At 37.2% G+C, this 23,003-nt stretch overlaps 1 protein-coding gene across 1 annotated transcript in view; it reads right to left on the reverse strand.

Moving 5' to 3' along the window:
• SYTL5 (synaptotagmin like 5) overlaps positions 1–16,502 on the reverse strand; it is a 148,527-nt gene extending 132,025 nt beyond the window's left edge. The window contains exon 1 of the mRNA XM_020979637.2: positions 16,435–16,502. The gene's annotated coding sequence lies outside the window, so the exon portion shown is untranslated. The remainder of the gene's footprint in view (positions 1–16,434) is intronic.
• Positions 16,503–23,003: the final 6,501 nt, after the last annotated feature.

Consider the following 23,003-nt stretch of genomic DNA (forward strand, 5'->3'; position numbering starts at 1 on the left):
TTGATGCTTCTTTTAATACTTCTTTTTTCTCTCCCAGATGAGCATGAAATTCACATTCTTCCCTTACTCCCTTTCCTCCCAAGTTTTAGTTTAAGAAACACTTCTGTTCATTTTTCAAGAAATGTTCTATTGCTTTGTCCTCCAATTTCTCTTCCTTCCTAATCTATTCTGAATTCTATTCTCTAGTTCATGTGTTATACACTTACTCGTTCCTTCTTTAATTTCCCGGAGGGCACAGCTTCTGGAGAACCAAAATTAAATTCCCTTCTTTATCCCTTTTCTATGTTATTAAATTTATGGATTTTACCTGATACTCCTTTTCCCCCTTTTTTCTATTTCTCACTCTTAGATATATCAATTCATGAAGGAAACAATGTCAAATGGAAGCAGTGTCATGTGACAAAAATTGCTTTTTATCATGAGGCTCAGTCTTTATGAAACTACTTTGAAAAGAACTATCCTCACATGTTGGTAATCTTGGAATGCTCAGCAATACCTTTCAAACACCACCATTTCCACCAACATGCCCTGAACATCATCAGTCAATAAATCAATAAATATTTATTGAGCACCTGCTATATGCTAGGGTACTATGCTAAGCTCTGGGGAAACAGATGCAATAAATGAAATAATCCCCACTTTCAAGGACCTTATACTCTAAGACAAGAGCATAAGAAAGAAGTATGTGTGTGTATGTATATATGTATGTGTGTATACATGTACATATATATATATCTGTCAGAGCAACAAGAAGTATCTATATCAAAATATACAGTATACACACACACATATCAGTCTACCTATCAGTATACAAAGTATACATATATCAGTATATGTATGTATATCAAGTATACATATCAAAATATACAGAATATAAAGGGAATAAACAGAATTGAATCCAAAGTAGTTAACTACAAGGCAGTTAACTAAAAGAGGGTACTAATAGGGGCATCAGAAAAGGCTTTGAGTTGACAATGTTAGGATCTCATGAGGTGGAGGTAAGGAGAGAGAACATTCCAGGTATGGGAACCAGTGAGTGCTAAGACATGCAGACAGGCTAAAGAACAGAAAGAAAGCCAGTCTGGCTGGATTACAGGGTGGGAGAGGAAGTAATGAGCCCGTTAAAATAAATTGGAATAAGGTGTGAATGGCTTTAAAAGTTACACAGAGGAGGCTACATTTGATCCTAAAGGGAATAAGAAGCCTTTGGAGTTTATTGGAGAGGGCAGGATATGGTCAGATCTGTACTTAAGGAAAATCACTTTGGCAGCAGCATAGAGAAAGGATTGGGGTAGGGAGAGAACTCAAGCAGAACCAAGGGAGACCAATTACAAGGTAGTAGCAAAAATTTCGGCAAGATATGAAAAAACTGGAAATAAGGTTGTTGCTGTGTAAGCAGAGAGAAGAAATTGGATGTTGCAGAGATGAAAACAGCAAAATTTGGCTAAAAATGAATATGTGGGGTGAACGAACCTAAGCAGTCAAGGATAATGCTAAGGTCGCAAACCTGGGAGACTGGAAGAATGGTGGTACTTTTGACAGAAATATGGAAAGTTTAGAAGAGGGGTGGGTTTAGGAGGACAAAACAATGAGTTCTGTTTGGCATGTGTTGAGTTTGAGATATAGGACACATAGTTGGAAATGTCCACAGGCAATGAATGAATATAGGATCAAAGCTGGGGGGGGGGGATAATAGTGCTTTGGGAAGTCATCCACATAGATAAGCTAAATAAATCCATAGGAGCCAATGAGGTCACCAAGAGTGAGAGTGTAAAAAGAGAATAGTAGGACACACATGGGACATAGTCCTGAAGAACATCAAACGAGACTGAGAAGGAATGGATAGATAAGCCGAAAGAGGAAAGAGTAAGCAGGAAAAGGGCAAAATCTTTAAAAAAAAAAACCTTCACTAGGTCCCTCAAGCTGCTGACCTATATTTCTACTCCCGTCATCATTCAAACTCTTAGAAAGAGCTGTCAATACTTTCTGCCTCCACCTCCTCTCCTCTCATATCTCAACACTTCAAAATCTGGCTTGCCGTTTCAACGCTATTGAAACTGCTTTCTAAAAAGTTACAGACAATCTAATTGCTGAATTTGCTGGTCTTTTTTTTTTCTCCCAGATCTTGTCTTTTTTTGACCTATCTGCTGCATCTGCATTCCCCCTTTCCTTCTTCTGATTCTTTATATTCCACTTTATTTTTTTAGCTCCTTTGGTTATTTTTTTTTGTCCCCTGGTGCTCTTTTTTTGTAGTATTTCTCTTTTCAAAAACAATAGTCTGTAAAAATGAAAAAAAATATTTTATTAGTCTTTTTTCCCTCCAAATGGTACTTATCTACTCTTCTTATGCTTCTCTTATTTGAAGTGTTTGTAAGTTTTCAGAATCTAATGAGATTTGAGAGAGGATATGGACTGTTTGAGTTGGATGGAAACAGCAGGAGACTAGAAGGGGAATTGATAGAGTTCACAGCTCCATGATGCGGCTGCCTTGGGTGTAAGGAGAGGTGTGTCTGAAGTGAACTGCTCATTGCTAACTAGACCTTTCCAGAAAACTGATAGAGCGATTTTGCCCAAGCTTCCTTCTGGCTTAGAGGGCTTATGTTAAACACACAATTCTGCATCTCCAGTCCCTGGCTTTCTTCAAAATTCAACTTGATCCTCCTTAATCCAAGTGTCTTCCACCAGTTGATTATTTCCGATCTATCACGTATTTATATTTATATGTATGTGTGTGTGTGTGTGTGTGTGTGTGTGTGTGTGTGTGTATCTTGTTGTATACAGTTGTTTGTATGTAATATCCCCCATTCGGCTGTGAACTCCTTGACTGTAGGGATTGTTTTTTGCCTTTCTTTGTATCCCCCAAATTGAGCCCAGTGCCTGGCACATCGTACGTGCTTAATAATTGTTTCCCGACTAACAGCTTAACTGAGGTTTAGTTAGTTTACAATTCTTGTTTAATTGGATGTAAATTTAGAGAAAGTTGAAGGATTAGATGGTTTATTACTGTGTATGGGAAGCCAGAAGGAAACAGGAGAGAAAGAAAAGTGGGGAGAGACAATGAGAGAGAAGGAGAGAAGAAGCAAGAGGGAGACAGAGAGAGAAAGAGAGAGACAGAGACAGAGACATGGAGAGAGACAGATAGAAACAGAGAGTCAAAGAGAAAAAGAGACAGAGAGAAACAGAGAGGGAAGAAAGAGACAAAGGACGGTAAGACAGGCAAACAAAGAACAGAATCTTTGTCTGAATTTCCAATTCAATCCAATAAATATTTATTAAGCACTTAGGATGTGCCACACACTGTGCTAAGTCCTGGGTACAAAAAAAAGACACCTTTATTTGGTGTAGGATTGTACACAAAGTATCTCTAGGAAGGCTACCACAAGCACAGACAAAGAAGCCTGCCAGCTTGGACCAGAGATGCTCCAGGGAAACCTGAAATGATGATGCTCTTTCCCCAGGAGCAGGAAGACCAGAGAGCTTGGATGAAGAAGCTTGAGGGTGCTTGGAAACATACTGTGCTCTGACTTTTCTGACTACAGACACAGGTTGGCAATCAGCAGCTCACCAATTGGGAAGACCAAAGAGGAAGAAAAGCTCACAACACTCTGGCCTGAGATGCTCCAGAAAACCCTAGAGATCCCAGCTCTCTAAACCCAGATAACCAAGAGGACCCTGGAATCTGCCAGCACTCTGAGAGCAAATACACATGGGGAGTGAAATCCAGCAGCAGAAACCCAGGAAATTGAGGACAGAACCAAATAGACTGACTATCCTATATAAAGAGTACAGTATGGGGTAGCACCTGGAACTTGCACAAAGTCCCAAGTCAGGAAATGAAACAGGAAATGTGACTAGAATAAGACACTAAATATTATGAAGAAATATAATGGATTCTTAGATTCCCAAGAGACAAAACCAGAAGAGAGTAACTACACATCTACCCACAAAGAGCCTCAGAGAAAAAAAAAAAGGTAACTTGGTCACAAGGACTATAAGAGTACTTGGAAGAAATTAAGCAAGCAATAAAATTAAATTACAAATGAAATTAGAGCCCAGGAGAAAAGAATTAATAGGAGAATAAATAGTTTTGAGCAGAAAATGGAAAACTTAGTTAAGTACCAGACTCTATGAAAATTAGAACAAAACAATTATAAATCAATGACTTGATGAGACAAGAAATATTAGAACACAATCCAAAACAAAAAATGTAAAGTATCTACTGTGAAAAATAACTGACCTAAAAAACAGATATAAGAGAAATAATTTAAGAATTATCAAACTCTATGAAAACTATGTAAAAAAAAACCCACAAAGACCTAGATACCATATTTCAAGAAATCAGGAATGAAAATTTATCAGATCTATCTGATAAACCAGAGGGCAAAGTCAAAATAGAAAGAATCCACTAAAAAAATATACAAAAGAAAACTCCAGAAATGCCATAGCCAAAATTCAGAGCTTCCAGGTCAAAGAAAACATTGTGCAGATGGACAGAAAGAATTCAAGTACCAAAGAACTACAGTCAGAATCACATAAGATTTAGCAACAAATTATGAACTAGAAGAAAACTTAGAATATGATATTCTAAAAGGTGAAAGATCAACCAAGAATGACTTACCTTGCAAAACTGCATATTATCCCACAGGAAAAAATACACTTTAATGTTATGGAAGACTTTCAAATATTTTTGATGAAATGACAAGAGCTAAGAACAAACTTTGAAATGCAAATACAAGAGTCCAGAGAAACCTAAGAAAGTAAATATATTTGAGTAATTGGAAAGGAGAGAAAAAATTATTAAATACTATTATTTCAATTTGAAGGAGAAGAGACAAGTGTGAGAACTCTACTCTCTTTAAGGATAATAGAGAGTTAAGAAAGACATGCACAGGGTCTTGAGTAGACTGGATCTGAGACTAGCAAAAGTAAAGGTTTAACACACACACACACACACATACATATATAACACATACATACAAACACATACATACCCCCTTGCCTGCAGTAGCATGCATTTCCTATGTAATTTGTGTATTTTTAAAGCTGTTCTTGATTCCTGATTATTCAAATATGTAAAACTGTAACTAGTCATAACTGTTATATGAGCTTTTAAAAATCTTAATTGTGAACAGGGGACTGCAATGGGGGGAAGGGGCAATGAATAGCTGGAATTTGGTACAGAAAGGAGTTAAACATAGCTCTAAATTGTCTGTCTAAAATATCTAGTTTTGTTTTTTGTTTTCTTTTGTTTTGTTTTTAATCCTAGCTCAGGGGCTTTTAGCTATACTGTAACAGAGAAATTTTAACCTTTTGATTATGAATAACTTTTGATTAATTTCTCAAAAGTAAAATTAAAACTGAAGCTGTGTTTCCCTTCTTGCTTTCTGCTTAAAATCATAAGCCAGGTAGCTCAGGTGGTCTGATGAAGAGAAGGGTATATGTGAGTCATGTTTTCTTCCCTCATTATTTTCTCTTCAAAGATGCCCAGTGAGAGAGGGCAGCACTGAGAAGTAGGTCCAATGAGAAGAGAAGGATGAGGTCTGGGAAAAGGAATGATGCCCAGTGAAATTGAAAGGCTGATTAAGGCCAGTGAAGGCCGTTTCATTTTCCTTCTCTACATTAAGTTTCCAAACCTTTCAGATAGTGGCAGCGGCTGATTATATACAATTAAAAAATATGTACCAGAGGTTTACAGTTTCATATAAAATTATCTTTCTGTAATACTGTTTTTTATTTTCATACTTTTAAAGATACCATAAAAGAGTGAAGCATAATTGATAAGTAGCTACTCTGTTTCATTAGTAACCACAACATGTCACTAGATCTAGAGGAAGGTCGACAGCACGTTGAGTAGACCATCTATTGAGAATTTACATGGACAGGAGGAGTTGTGCTGAATGAAAAGGCACGGATGCGCTGAGAGGTCTACTTTTATAAGAACTCTTCACAATGAGAAGATCACAGATCTATTGAAATCTGAAAGTAAGCATATAAATGAACCCTTTTCCCTCAAGTTGTTGAACTGTTTTCACCAAGATTAAAAAAAAATTTTTAATGTGTATCTCAATATCTCTTCTCTAATATACTGAATAAAGGCCCAAACTTTAACTTTTCTCACATACACAAAAATTATGTGTGATGCAGTTGAAAAATTACACTCTTTTGCTTTGGTAAATGGAGATGTTTTAGTCCAAATGTGGAACTACTATTACTTGTGCAATGTTGCCAACTTTTATGGTAGAATATTATATGTATTGAGGGAATGTGCCTGGACAAAGAAGGGAAAAATACAACTTTTTGCAGATCATATAATGTTCTACCTAAAGAACCCTAGAGATTCGACTAAAATTAGTTGAAACTATTAATTACTTTATCAGTGTAGCAAGACATAAGGGGGGGGGCAACTAGGTGGCACAGTGACCAGAGCACCAGCCCTGAAGTCAGGAGGACCTGAGTTCAAATCCAGCCTCAGACACTTGGCACTTACTAGCTATGTGACCCTGGGCAAGTCACTTAACCCCACTGCCTAGCAAAACAAAACGAAAAGAAAAGAATAGAAAAGAAAAGAATGGCCATATAAAAAAAAGAATATGAATTAAAAATAAAGGGTCAACTGAAAAAAGCCAATCAAATAAAACAGTGACAACTCTTCAGACTCATGCACCTGGAAAAACCACTTCCAGTTATAGGGATATATCAGCACTACCTGAAGCTTCATCCCACATGGCTGCATATTTATATTGAAACATGCTAGGGAAAAGGGTGGCCAGAAAAGAATGTTTGAACTCATCAGCAGTGAAACATATCTCGATTCTGAAGGAAAAGCTTCTTCTTGTATAATACTATTGGATGTTGTAGTTCACACTAGAGAGCACCCTCTGACTCAGCTCGGGGATAGCTACAGATAACAGAGCTACAATAGGGGAGCCAGACTCATGATGCAGGGAATTCTCTAGGGCAGAAAACAAGGCAGTGGTAGACACAATGTTGATATCATCATGCCAGGAATTCTTGAAATGTGTGCCTTGAGGATTCTGCCTTAGATCCTTCCCCTCTGTTGACTGCTGCAGAACGTTGATGCCATAAGGCCCTACTACCCTCTCTTTCAACTTGTCTAGACTTTAATTCTGACATTATTCCTCCAACCCTGTAAGTTCCTCCTTATCCAAACCTGTTTCTGATCATGGTTATCTATTGCTTTCTGCCTGCCCCAGTCTGTATTATCTTAGATGGACAGGTTCCTAGATGGAAACCAGAGAGCCCCCATGTTCATATATAATTGAAAGGGAACTTCAGGGGTGGGGAACCTGCAGCCTCAAGGTCACTTGTGGCCTTCTAGGTCCTTGGGTGCAGCCTTTTGACTGAGTCCAAGTTTTATAGAACAATCCTTTTATTCTGTGAAGTTTGGATTCAGTCAAAAGGCCGCACTTGAGGACTTAGAGGGCCACATAGGTCACATGTGAGTGAGAAGAGCAGATAGGGACTAGGGTGTTCTTAAACTAGCCCCTTTAGAAAAATTCAAGCAGTGTACAGTGTTCTACCCTGACTCTCTTTTCCCCATACTCTGTATCAAGATAGACCAGTAGCTAAAGCATACTATTGTGGTATTAACTCCATGTTTATTCCAATAAGTCACTGCCCTAGTCTAAATTTATAACTGGTTATTTAACAAAATAAACAACTTTTATTTGTTTTTGTTTTTTTGGATTAGGCAATGGGATTAAGTGACTTGCCCAGGGTCACACAGCTAGTAAGCGTTACGTGTCTAAGGTCGGATTTGAACTCAGGTCCTCCTGAATCCAGGGCTGGTGCTCTATCCACTGCGCCACCTAGCTGCCCCTCCAAAATAAACAGCTTCTAACAAACAAACAAAAAAGAACTATTAAAGACCTGTGGGAAGATATTGGAAAATTACATTAATATCTAACTGGCATATGGAATAGGAAACTTGAATACCATATTGCCAGATTTCCTAATTGAATACCATATTTGCCAAAAATGAAATGTGGGGTGGAATCTGGAAGAAAAAGTGTATCAGAAATTCTTATTACTTTTAATCAACAATTGAAAATGAAAGTGAAAAAGTTAAAGTAATATAAGAAGTCAAAGCAGTGCAAAGAACAAAATAAACAATTTAACATTAATCAAGAACTATGATATGAAGGATTGAGAAGTAAATAAATTAGAGGAGAAATGGAGAAGGTGGGAAGGAGGAAAGTACGGAAGGGAGTGGAGAGAGAGACAGAGAGAAAGGAGGGAGGAAGAGAAAAAAGGAAGACGCAGAAAATTAAACATTTAAACAGCTCATTTTGCTGTTAAAAGAAATCTAACATGATTAAGTTGGATCAAAACCAAAACAGAAACCTTACATATGTTAACATAAATGAATAACAGAATGATTATATCAAGGCAAGTGGCTAAAACTCTACTTTCTGTGAAAAACTAGAAACAGTAAGTCCTGATAAAAGCCATAATTAATTACCTTAGGCTTGGCAGCAGTACAAAACATTTTATCAGGTGCCTCTATGAAGCAAGTCTAACAAAATCTTTCTTAAAAGAAGGCAAAACATATTTATAAAAGATGAGAATAGCAGTGACTCCTACAAATACAGGCTCATTGTATGTTTGTATACTTTATACAAAGAATTTTGATGAAAAAAAATCCATAAACAGAACAAAACAATACATTGGCTGAGGGGTGAAAAAAGTATGCCTAAGTTCCATGGATATAAAAAAGGAACTCATTACTGATTCAATTGTTTTTTTAATATCACATTTACACTGCCCTTATTGATTTTTGCAGTCTTTTACTCAATTCTATACTCACAGCTTGAGATAGGTACTTTGTTGCTTTTCAGTTGTTTTCAGTCATGTCCTACCTTTATGACCTCATTTGGGATTTTCTTGGCAAAGATACTGGAGTAGTTTCTTATTTCCTTCTCTAGTTCATTTTACAGATGAAAAAATTGAAGCAAACAGGGTTAAGTGACTTGCCCAGGGTCATACAGTTACTAAGTGTCTGAGGCTGGATTTGAACTCAGGAAGATGAATATTTCTGACTCCAGGCCCAGAACTCTATCCTCTGTGCCACCTATCTGCCCTGAGACAGGTAGTACAAACGTACAAAATATTTCCAGACACAGTGAGAAGTATTGGATGTCCATGTGGAAAACTTTTCTTTATTTAAAAGATGCTAGTAATACAATAATATCAAAATTGATTGAATACATGGCATCTGCTAAGGAGAAAGTTTAAGCTCACTATGGTTCTTCCTAGCATTAAATCCCTTATTATCACTTTTGACCAGAACTAAATATGGCTTTCTTCTTTTTTTTCTGTTTAAAATTTATTTATTTTATATTTTATTTTTCCTTAATTATACAAAAAAACCATTTTTAACATTCATTTTCTAAACATTGTATTCCAAATTCTCTCCTGAGTATGGCTCTCGAGATGAAGGAGTCATACAAAAACTTCTTATTAATTATCTAACATGCATAGATGGCATCAAGTTATATGGTTCCATTGGAAAGCACATTAAACAGCTACTTCATTTTGTAGAAACTCTCCAAAGATATAAAATGTCATTTGAACAATAAATATAAAATTGTTTATGTACACCAAAGAAGAATGGAGACTGAAGATTTGAGCTTTGATCCAGAGGTCAAACGGTCATATTACACACTTGCACAACAGTTCACAGGACATTAAATATATCAGAACGATAGTAGAATAATAATTTCTCAGACTGATTCCATCTGAACCTCATAAGAAAGATAATCATAACAGTTATTATCATTCTTGCAGGCATTTAAGTCTTAGAAAATGCCTCGCATATTTAAAAAAAATCTCCCAACAACTCTGGGAGATAGATGCTATTATTATTCCCATTTTACAAATGAGGAAACTCAGGCTAAGAGAATATAAGTGACCTGCCAACATCACAAAGGTAGCAATATTCAACACCATGACTTGCCTTGACTTCAAGACCAGCACACTATCCTCCGTGTCACACTTCCTCCTAGATATATGCCATAGATTATTTGTTAATTATGAATATATACCAGAAAAACATAGAAAGATGCAATTATGAAGTAGGAAAACAGAACTCATGTTGAAAAAAAATTGTCAACTGTTCATTTCACATCTGGTCCCTGAAACTTGCTAATGTTACAGTTTTCTTTTTCTCCCAAATTCATGGGAACAGTTATAAAACTGATTTCAACAAATATCCTAAATATGTGTCCGGATCATGAAAAGGCAGAAAATGTTGTGACTAATTTTAGTCTTTAAGTAATCAGGAAACTTCATCAAAACTGAATAAATGAATGGTTGAACAGCCCATAAAACATGACTAGCAGAGAATGTTAGGTAAACATGAACAGTACTATGTACAGAATTATGGAGGGCAGAGGTCCCAAAAGAAAATTATTTACTCAACATTACTTCTCCTCGTCTTTATTTTGATTCTGGCAGGACATAGCCAGGACTAAATGAAGACACAAAAATTTGGTGACCGTTTTTCAGAATTTCAGAGAGATGATCTCTGTGATTCTGTCAAAATCCTGTTCACAAGGAGACCAGTATTTATAGATTGTGTGTGAATGTGAGTATGAATATGAGTGTATGTATGTGCAGGTGCTTACACACGTGTCAAAGAATCATAGAATCTTAAAGTTGGACAGGACATCAGAAGTCATATAATTCAGCACACACCTGAATAAAGATCTTCTCTATAATATTCTCATGAAATGGTCACTGAGAAAGTTTGAAGACCTCAAGTATGGCAGACTCAAAGGTGTGCTGGTAAATGTTCAGCAAATGGCTCTCCAGGAAAAAAAAATGCATATATGCCCACAATACATTAAAAAAATTTTAACATTCTATCACTTTCTTAAGAGATGGTTTAATTTTCAAATTAAATTGACAAACACATGATTTGCAACGTTTGCCAACTTCTAAGGTGACAATGCTCACGCTGAAAATTAAACCATCTCTTTGAGCCAGTTAGAACTAACTCCAGCACACTGCTCCCTGAGCTCAGCCAGTCCATTTTAAGGAAGCTCTAACTGTCAGGAAACTTTCCTTTGCTTTATCCAAATTTGCCTCTGAAAAATTGTTCCCGCTAGGGAAGACGTATGACAGTCCTTGGGTTATAATTGCACAGAATGAGAAGGTGTGAGTGGGTTTTGAGTTGTTTCACTAGATCAAGTGTCATACCTCATACCTTCTGAAGTATTGAGGGTCTCATTATCAAATAATTTCCAAATGTTGTTGTTACTTGGCTGATTAGTCATGGCTGACCCTTTATGATCCCATTTCGGGTTCTCTTGACAAAGATACTAGAGTGCTTTGCCATTGCCTTATCCAGCTGATTTTATAGATGAGGAAATTGAGACAAACAGGGTTAAGTGGCCTAGGGTCACATAGCTAATAAGTGTCTGAGGCCAGATTTGAACTCTAAGGCTGGTCTTCTATTCACTGCACTACCTAACTGCCCAATTTCCAAATTACTAATTTCAAGTGAATTCTTTATGCATGTATGTATTAATCAAATCTTTAAAAAATATATTGCCTTTCACTTAAGCACGGAATTGTGTAGATACTGTAATAGTCTGAAATGACAGAAGCTACTTCTTTTTATAAATTCAATTTGTATCTCATTTTCTAAATACAAAAAGCCCAAAAGAAAGTCAACAGAACATAAATTCAGAGAGGTCTTACTGAGCTGAACCTAATAACAGACTGAATGTCATCTGAGAACCAGTCTGCCTAAGTGTGGAGAGGCTAATTACCTACCAAGAGGATGGCAACTATGTCATGATTTTTTGGAGGGGAGGGGGACATAGTAGCTCACAAGTTCATGTGTTAGTAGTAGGACATAAGTGAAAACCAATGAAATCACTGAACTTTCAAGTACTGAAGAATGAATTATTACCTACTGCTTAAGATCGTTTGACTTTGTGTACAATTTTAATAGAATAAATAAGAGGTACTCAATATAATGTCCCTATGGCATATTCCCAAGCTTCTTTACCTTATCTCTAATAGAACATAAGCTCTTTGAAGGCAGGGATTTGTTTTTGTCTTTGTATCCCAGAGTCTAGCATCGTACCTTTCAAAAAATAGGCATTTAGTACATGCTTTCTTAGAAATGTAAACATAAACATGATAATGACTTTTACATGTCACTATGATTTACAAAATACATTTATATACCTTCTCATTTGGTAATCATAATAATATTATAAGATGAATGCCACAGGTAATATTATTCTGATTCAAAAACAAGAAAACTGGCTGGGTGGAGCCAAGATGGCAGAGTGAAAGCAGTGACTTGCTTGAGCTCTCACCCAAACCCCTCCAAATACTCATAAAAAATGGCTCTAAACAAATTCTGAAGCAGCAGAACCCACAAAAAGACAGAGTGAAACAAATTTCCAGCCCAAGACAACCTGGGTGATTGATCAGAAAGGTGTATCGTGCCGGGCTGGGAGCGCAGCGCAGTGTGGGCGCGCAGGCCACAGCAAACCTGGAGCAGGCCTCAGAGGACTGAATCGTGGGCAGCTGTGCAGGTTTCTAGACTCCTCAATCCACAATGCCAAAGACAACTTAGAAGGTCAGTGGGAAAAGTCTGTTTCTGTCGGTGGTCAGAGAGGAAGGTGGGCTTTCAGCTCCATTCCCCAAGAGCCTAGACCTGGGTGGGTGGGGGGCAGCTGCTTCCCGAGCTTTCAGCCCACAGACTGAGGGGGAATCCAGTGGCTGATCAGAGAGGGACTGCAGGGATCTCCTTGCCAGTGCTGAGGCAGGAATCTCTTGCTTTGCCCATGCTTGGATCTGGGTCACAGTTCTGGGTGGCAGTGCTGGGGTGAGGAGGAGCGCTGGCTTGGTGGAGCTTGTAGTGGCTGTGGAGAGGAACCCCTCCTCACAGTTACAGGACAGAAAGGAATACTTGTGGTCACAGGCCAGGAAAGGAGTAAACACCTCGTCCCTTATCATACCACCTTGGAAGAACTGAAAATTTACAGGTCCCTAGAAGTATCTCTGAAAACAGATACACAAACCCCTGAAGCTTGGGACAGTACACTCTCCACATTGGAAGCAGACTCTTACCTTAACAAGAGTTTAAAACTCAAGTAATTGGCTGGGATCATGAGCAAGCAGCAAAAAGAGTCAGACTATATTATCTTACTTTGGTGAAAAAGAAGATCAAAATATACAACCAGAAGAAGACAACAAAGTCAAAGCTCCTACATCCAAAGCCTCCAAGAAAAATATGAATCAGTCCCAGGCCTTGGAAGAGCTCAAAAGGGATTTTGAGAAGCAAATAAGGGAAGTAGAGGAAAAACTGGGAAGAGAAATGAGAGTGATGCAAGAAAATCATGAAAAACAAGTCAACAGCTTGCTAAAGGAGACCCAAAAAAATACTGAAGAAAATAACACCTTAAAAAACAGCCTAACCCAAATGGCAAAAGAGGTCCAAAAAGCCAATGAGGAGAAAAATGCCCTAAAAAGAAAAATTGGCCAAATGGAAAAGGAAGTCCAAAAGATTACTGAAGAAAATACTTCCTTAAAAATTAGAATAGAGCAATTGGAAGACAGTGACTTTATGAGAAATCAAGACACTGTAAAACAAATCCAAAAGAATGAAAAATTAGAAAACAATGTGAAATATCTCATTGGAAAAACAACTGACCTGGAAAATAGATCCAGGAGAGAGAATTTAAAAATTATTGGACTATCTGAAAGCCATGATCAAAAAAAGAGCCTAGACATCATCTTTCAAGAAATTATCAAGGAAAACTGCCCTGATATAGTAGAACCAGAGGGCAAAATAGAAATTGAAAGAATCCACAGATCTCTCCTGAAAGAGATCCCAAAGGAAAACTCCTAGGAATATTGTAGCCAAATTCCAGAGTTCCCAGGTCAAGGAGAAAATATTACAAGCTGCCAGAAGGAAACAATTCAAGTACTGTGGAAACACAATCAGGATAACACAAGATTTAGCAGCTTCTACATTAAAGGACCAGGGCATGGAATATAATATTCCAGAGGGCAAAGGAGATAGGATTACAACCAAGAATCACCTACCCAGCAAAACTGAGTATAATCCTTCAGGGGAAAAAATGGTCATTCAGTGAAATAGAGGACTTTCAAGCATTCCTGATGAAAAGACCAGAGCTAAACAGAAAATTTGACTTTCAAATACAGGACTCCAGTGGAACATGAAGAGGTAAACAGGAAAGAGAAATCATAAGAGACTTATTAAGATTGAACTGTTTACATTCCTGCATGGAAAGATGATATTTGTAACTCATGAGAACTTTGTCAGTATTAGGGTAGTTGAAGGAAAAAAATTGTATGTATGTATATATAGATAGATAGAGGGCACAGGGTGAGTTGAAGATTAAGGGGTCATATCTGGAGAATAAAATTAAGGGATGAGAGAGGATGATACTCGGAGAAGAAAGGGAGAGGTAGAATGGGGTAAATTATCTCACAAAAAAAAAAACAGAAAAGTCTCTCACAGTGGAGGGGAAACAGGGGAAGGTGAGAGGGAATGAGTGAATCTTATTCTCATAGGATTTGGCTTAAGGAGGAATAACATACACATTCAATTGGGTATGGAAATCTGTCTTACCCTACAGGAAAATAGGGGGAGAAGGGGACAAGAGAGCAGGGGGTGATAGAGAGGAGGGCAGATTGGGAAAGAGGGTAATCAGAAGCAAATACTTCTGAGGAGGGACAGGGTCAAAAGAAAGAATAGAATAAATGGGAGGGCAGGATAGGATTAAGGGAAATAGAGTTAGTTTTTCACAACATGTCTACTAAGGAAGTGTTTTGCATAACTGCACATGTACAACCTATATTGAGTTGCTTGCCTTTTCAATGAGGGTGGGTGGGGAGGGAGGAAGGGAGAAAATTTGGAACTCAAAGTTTTAAAAACACATGTTTTAAAAAAAATGTTTTCACATGCAACTGGGAAATAAGAAATACAGGAAATGGGGTACAGAAGTCTATCCTGCTCTACAGGAAAATAGAAGGGGAAGGGGATAAGAGAAGGGAGGGGGGAGAGATAGAAGAGAAGGCAGACCAGGGGAAGGGGTATTCAGAATGCATGCCATCTTGGGGTGGGGGAGGGGTGAGAAATTTGGAACTCAAAAACTTGTGGAAGTGAATATTGAAAACTAAAAATAAATAAATTTATATTATAAATTTTTTTTTAAATCAAGAAAACTGAAGCATAGAGAGATTAAGCGATTTACTACATAGTGTGTTATTTTTGTTCTTTTAATACATAAGGTGATTTTGAGGGATTCCACTTTTCTAAACATTCAGTTATAATAGTATTTGAAATATGCCTTGGTAGGCAAAATGAATTTCCATATAGACATGTATTAGTTTCCATTCAGTCATTTAAATATTTTGAGGAAAAGATAGTCAATCCTTTTCCTTTCAAACTGTGAGTTTGGAACTCTGTACTAGGAAATTTGTGGGATTTGTTTTTCCTTTCAAAGGATTGATATTAAGATATTAAGATATGATATGATATGATATTATGATATTAAGAAGTAACAGAATATAGCTCACCATAAGAGAAATTGATGCTTCTTTAGAGTACATAATCACCTGTAATCTTTGAGTCTGGACTTCCTGTTTTGTTGAAAATTTCATATTCATCTTGGAATTATTCTAGGGCTCTGAATTTTAACAATCTTCCCAATGAATGAGTCTACAAGTATGAAAGAGACTTAATGGGGTGGAAAAGACCCCACGATTGTGAATCAAATAGTTGAATTGTGTGATTAAATCAAAGAGGTACTGAATAAGAGGAAAATTTGTCAGTAAGAGAAAGAGAAGTCCTTCATGCTTGAACTTCCTCTTCTCAAGTACCTAGGATGTACATTTAGGAGAGAGGCTGTGTCCACTCAATGAATCCACTTGCCTCATTACCTATATGACCTTCTGACACCCACCAGACAAAACCTGCATGATAACAAATCAAGTAATTTGATGCTCTAAATAAACTCGATGTCACCGTCTCTTAGCCATCACTTAGCACTATTTCAATAGTTAGACTATTTTATTTAAGGAATTCAGAAAGAAAAGAAAAGAAGCAAGGAAGGTAAAGAAAAAGAAAGGAAGAGAGAAAGAAAAAGGAAGAAAGAGAAAGGAAGAAAGAAAGAGAAAGAGACAGAAAGAAAGAGAAGGAAAGAGAGAGAAGAAAAGAGAGACAGAGAGAAAAGAAAGGAAAGGAAGGAAGGAAGGAAGAAAGAAGGGAGGGAAAGCAAAGAGAAAGAAAGGCTACATGTACAAAAAGAAGATATAACAAAAATTCGAGGTGGTTCCTGATACCACCCCCCTCAAACAAATAACTAACAAAATAATAAGGGAAGTCGCCATTCTCTCTATCCTGTATTACACAGTCCTTACCTTGTTCAGAAAGCTAGAATTGGAGATTTATCTCCTCTCCTGTTCTTGTAGACCAAGTGATATCAAATGCTTAATTGCACTGAACCTAACAGGGCAAGAGAAACAGGAACTTGAAAAACCAGCCTCTCTTCTTCCCACAATCTATTTACACACCACACACACACCCAGTGACACAAAGCAATGTTTGTTGTGGTGGACAGTGATCCTGGAAGCAAGCAGTTTCTCCAGATTTCGTTTTTCAAAAGGTGACTCAAAGGGAATGTCTCTGTCATTTAGCAGATCAAAGGTAAATGTAGCTTTCTCTCTTCCAAAGCTCATTTGGGGAAATGTTTTCAATGAAATGATTACACAGAAAAGGGCTTGAGAGGAATTTTTTTGCCTTTTATTGCTCCAATTCACCTCCCCAAAACTCTCCATTGTTGAGTTACTAGGGAAAGAAGTTCATGAATGTCTCTCTTGGCTTTTAGGAGGTAAAATACTCAGCCTGAGCTGAATTGTAAATGACAAGTAAGATTTTTCTTACTCTCTTAAACATGTCTTTGTGCCAGACTGTCATGCATTTCTGGAATTCACACGACCAGGTATTCAGTACAGTGAGGCAATTTATGCCATATGGTAACTTGGGAAAAGTTCATATCAGAGAATGACTTATAAACTGAGGGAGGAGTTGGAAACATGCCAAAAGCCCTAGGTGAATACCAAGTTTTTAGATATTATATTGATCGGCCCAAGTGACCCTGTCCTTTTAGGGTTCAGGAAAGGAACTTATACACGGTCAAACACTACATATGCACAGGCATTTCCCAAAGGAAACAATATAAACTATCAAACGTCGCACGAAAAAAATGTTCCAAATCACTAACAGAGAAATGCAAATTAAAACAAAACTTGAAGGCTGCACCTCACACCTATTAGATTAGCAAAAAATGTCTAAAGAAGAGGAAAATGACAATTGTTAAAACAGGGCAAGACAATAGGCACATATTAATGCCCTATCAGTGGAGCTATGAATTCATCCAGCCATTCTGGAAAGCTATTTGGTATTATGCCTCCAAAGTCACTAAACTGCACATACCCTCTGATACAGCAACACTGCTGTTAGGCCCAACTTTCCCTCTCCTTCCTCTGATTTTTTCAAAGAAAGAAGAAACGCAGAAATGTTTATGGTACTTTTTTTTTTTACAGCAAAGAACTGGAAACTTAGGGGAATGCCACCCAATCAGGGAATGATTGAACAAATTATGGTATATGAATATAACAGAATATCATTATGCTATAAGAAATGACCAAAGGGACAGTATTAGAAAAGGCTAGAAAGACTTGTATGATCTGACACAGAGTGAAGTAATTAGACCTGGAAAACGATTTCTATGGAAACAATACCATAAAGAAAAACTTTGAAAGATTTAAGAACTGTGATCAGTGTAATAATGATTCCATGATTCCAAAGATAGAAGCCTGCTATCTGACAATAAAATTATATATAATCAAGACGTAGAATGAGGTAGATGTTACAGACCTAACGATGGGGGAATTTGTTTTGCTTGGCTATATATATATTTGCTTTAGGGGTTTTGTTTTTTTCTTTTTCAATTTTCAGGGTAGTTGTTATGGGGAAGAAGGAGGTTAGTAATGATTGTTTAAAAAAAGGAAAAAGAAAATGAAAAACAGATCATTGAAACATTTATAAAATTAAAAGAAGAGAACAGAAGAAAGAACAGAAGTAAACAGAGAAAAGCAAGTTGTATTTATAATATTTATATCATATTTAAATATTTATAACATATTTGAAAGGAAAAGTAAACTATATATGATAGATTCACTTTTTCTGTTCTACTTTGTATATGGAAATGTTTGTTTTATTTAGTGTTTGTTTAATTAAGAATAAAAACCAATGTTTTTTTTTTCCCCAAAAGAAAGGAACTATTTGTCACACTCACTACAAGGACTTAATCATTTAATAGAATAGCTAAAGGACATACATTCATGTCTTATAGCTACCCCTGTGCCCCTAGGATTCTCAGTTTCAGGATGTGTAGTAGGCTTGTCCAGACATAAGAACTATTTTCCATTCTAGGCAAAGGTTTATGTAGAGTGGCCCAATTTTTCTTTCTTTTTCGTCCTCCATTACCATTCCACCAGAATAGAAATTTTTACTCTGTGGTTGACTGATACGCAAGGCAACCATTGATAGATTTCAGGGAGTCTGTGAACTTGAACAGGAAAAAAATTATATCTTCCTTTGAATCGTGGGTATATTTTATTTCATGTATTTTAAAATATTAATAAGAAGACAGGGTTATAACACAAGAAGCATAGTAGCTAGTGTATATATAGTGCTTTACATATATTACCTTATTTGATCTTCACAATAACCCTATGAAATAGGTGCTATTATCTCCATTTTATTGAGGAGGAAACTGAGGTCAACAGAGGTTAGCTGACTTATCCAGGGTCACACGGCTAGGAAGTTTCTGGTGGTAGATTGAACTTGACTCTTTCTGATTCCAAGTCTAGCACTCTATGCACTGTGCCATCTTGTTGCTCAAAAATAATGTTAAGACCTAGAAGGAGAAATGTCTTTGAAGCCAGTATCAGTTCTTCAAGGCCATTTAATGGATCAGTCTTCACAGGGTCCCCATCTTGAGCCAAAGTTTCCTCTTGTTGATACTCTACTGGGCCTGTGTCTGGTGTGTGCAACAAATCTTGGGCCTATGAGAGATGAGTTCCTTCCCTGTTTTGTTCTGGGTAGCCAGCAGGATAAATACAAAAATCAGCAAGTTCTACTAATAGGATACAAGCATGGAGAATATAACAAAATAATAAGTACCATGAAGTAAGCACCATTCTAATTACCTTCCACTGGATGCCTTCCAGATTGTCAAATCCTTCCTAAAATACTGCACCTAGAGATGAACACTCAAGATGTCTGAGCAGGCCAGAACACAATGAGACAATTACCTCTCATGTACTGGACACTATGCCTTTCTTGATGAAACCTAAGATCATAATTAGCTTTGGGGGTACCACTGGTCATATTATTAGAACATTTTGAACTTGCAGTCTACTGAAACATAGAGATCGGTTTCAAACAAATGACTGTCTTCAGAAGCTACCATTGCTATCTTTTCCTTGTAAAGTTGACATTTTGAACCCAAATGTAAGTCTTTGTTGTTATTTATATTTTTATTAGGTTTGGCCCATCATTTTAGCCTACTGAGATCTTTTTGGGTCCCAAGTCTATTAATCAATCAATTAACCAATATTTATTCATTGCTTTCTATATACTAGGCATTGAGGATTTGAATACCACAGTTAAATAGTACCTGCTGTAGGTGATTGTAGTGTGAGTAGAGAGAAGAGGACAAATTAAAGAAATGCTGAGGAGCTAGGAACAAGACTTAGCAAATGACTGCATATGGAATAAGGTGATGAGTGGGTGGCAGAAGGGTATGTGGTGGCTAGTATGGAAATACGTTTGCATGATTTCCTACGTATAATTGGTATCACTGCTTGCCTTCTCAATGGACAGTGGAAAGGTGGAGGGTAGGAAAGAATTTGGAACTCAAAATTTTAAAAGGAATGTTAAAAACTATAAAAGGAAATAAAGGGGAATATTTTTTAAAAAAAGAAGGGTAAGTGGGCAGTTGCAGGGCAGATGGAGAGATACTTGTGTTGGCTAGGCCTTGGTATCTTGGCGGGATGGCTGGATGGGAATGAAGCTTGTTCTGAAGTTTGACCTTGCCTGCAATCAACTACCAAGGAAGCTCTGCCTCATCACAAGCTGAATGGATTAGCTCACTCTGGGTTGGAGAATCTCAGGAAATCCAAAGACTGATTTCTCCAATGTATCATTCAACATATTAGCTATCTCTCCCAGCTTTGTGCCATCGATGAATTCAGTAAGTATCTATAGCTTCATTCAGGTCATTGACAAGAATCTTGAATAGAACAGGTCTAAGAAAAGATCCTTGAGGTACTCCACTAAAGACCTCTCTACAAGCTGATTGAAACTCACTGCTGACTACTCTTTGTCTTTCAACTAGTTCAGAATGCACTTAACTTTATCATCAAAACCACATTTCTCCATTTTGTCCACAGTGATAAATATGATGGACTTTCTTGATTGTCTTACTGAAATTTTGGCAAACTAACATATAGCATCCCTTTGATTCGAGAATCTGGAAATCTTTTCAAAAAAGGTTATTAGTTTGGTAGGACTTGTTCTAGGTGGTTCAAGCCTGGAGTCAGAAAGATTCATCTTCTTGAGTCCACATGCAGCCTCTGATGATTACTAGCTGTGTGACTCTGGGCAAGTCACTTAACACTGTTTGCCTCAGTTCCTCATTTGTAAAATGAGCTGGACAAGGAAATGGGAAACCACTGCAGTATCTTTGACAAGAAAACACCAAATGGGGTCACTAAAGGTTGGACACAATTGAAAAATGACTGAATAACAAAAATCAGCTGTTCTTGAAGAAGCCCTTGGTGATCAAAGCTTCTCTTTCTGGATATTTATAAATCATCTTCTTAATATGTGCTTGAATTTTTCTAGGAATAATCTGGAAAAATACACTTTAAGTCCACTTGGCTTTTCCTTTGTAGATGGCTAGGCCAAATGATTGTGAGTGATTATAGAACTCATTTAGGTGGCTTTGCAGTTCTCTTGTACAATCAGTACAATGTCCTCCACAAACAAAAGCATGATGGCTTGGTCATATGTCCAGAGTAGGTCAAGCTCATCAGTTTACTGTTTGTACATTCCACTCTCTTCCCTTTTCTGAATGTCCTGACATTTTTCTTTCTCTTGTCTTGATGTTCCTTTCCAGTTCCTTGTGATCTTTCAAAGATGACATTTTTGCAATTAAATCACCTAGTTTTATCAGCACCCTTGGATATGTGATTTGAATTCAGTGAATCCAGCTCAGAACTCTCTTCTAACCTCCTTACTTCCCTCAGGTTTCAACTTCTTAAAAGTATCTTTGGCAGAGATACTGGAGTGGTTTCCCATTTCCTTCTCCAGTTCACTTTACAGATAAAGAAACTGAGGCAAACAAGGTTAAGTGACTACACACAGCTCCCTTTTTTAGTTCAAAGATTATTCTCCTTAGCAGAAAAGGAAAAAAGCAAAACATGTGTTTTCTTTTCATGATTTGTTAACAAGACCCCATCCTATTTTCATCTTCCTTTTTTCCCCCCTAATAGCTCAAAACAAAAACAAAAATTAAAAAATGCCCTTAGTATTCATTAACAGCTTCAGTTTATCCTGAAATGTAGTGTCCCTGACACTACTGCTATAGAAGGGTTCTTCTATTCTTCTATATGTGTCCTTGTAAAAAAGTGATAAATTCCTTCATTTTTAGGAAGATTTTTTTCACCTTCAGAATCTCATCCTTGAGAGCTTCTTATCCCTCTTCAGCTGACTTTCTCTATTGAATTTTAATCCACTGGGATGCTAACAATTCTCTGAGCCTGCTGAAATCTAATCTTCTCTGGTAAGTTAAGATACAGGTGAAACACTGCCAAGTTTTCCTTTGCTCTCTCAGAAATCCTAAGATGGAGTGGTCGCTTCCCAACAAAGGGGCTATTTTTTCTGAATGAGCTGCCGGTTCACCTTTGTTCTTTAGAATCAGATCCAGAGTAGCAGTTCCCTTCCTTGCTTTTTCCATCTCCTAAAAGTTAAATTATCATTAAGGTAAGCTGAGAATTCATTAGCTTTAGTAGAAAGCGTGTTCTTGCCAATATCTGAATAACTGAAGTTTCCCCTGGTAACAATGACAACAACAACTTACTACAACTCTTGTTGCTGTTCAGTCATTTCAGTAATCTCTGACTCTTCTTCACCCCATAATTCTGCTCATTTCAAAAAGGCATAGAGAAAATTAGAGCAATGAGGGACTTTTTTTTATTGTTCAGGCATTTTTCAGTTGTGCCTGACTCTTCATGACCCCATTTGGGGTTTTTGTGGCAAAGACACTGGAGTAGTTTGCCATTTCCTTTTCCAGATCATTTTACAGATGAGGAAACTGAGGCAAACAGGGCTAAGTGACAGCTAGTAAGTGTCTAAGGCCAGATTTGAACTCAAGAAGATGAGCCTCCCTAACTCCCCAGCCAGCACTCTATGAACTGAGCCACCCAGCTGTCTTCTCCTCCTCCTCCTCCTCCTCCTCCTCCTCCTCCTCTTCCCTGAGTTGCCTAAAATCCTACAGCTAGTAAGTTTATGAGGCAGGATTTGTACTCAGATCTTTCTCGCTCCAAGTCTATTACTCTATCCATGCTATCACCCATGTGACTACAGGACCATGCCAGCTTTGTGATTTTTTCCCAAATACAATCTTTTTTCTTTTTTTTTCTTATCTAAATGTTACATAATATATGCCAGGATTCTTCTTCCATTGATCTTCACCCAGATACTTCTGGGCATAAAATAAGTACTTCATACATGTTTTATCTTTAGCCACCTAAGCTTTCTCTTCCTGAGTTCTTGGATTCATTAGCGTATGTGTGCTGTAATATACAATACTACTGGAATCTACTCCTTATTCCTATTTTTAATAAGGTATACCTTT

This window comes from Phascolarctos cinereus, unplaced genomic scaffold, assembly GCF_003287225.1.
Source record: "Phascolarctos cinereus isolate Bilbo 61053 unplaced genomic scaffold, phaCin_HiC Scaffold_726;HRSCAF=1367, whole genome shotgun sequence".
Taxonomy (NCBI): Eukaryota; Metazoa; Chordata; class Mammalia; order Diprotodontia; family Phascolarctidae; genus Phascolarctos; species Phascolarctos cinereus.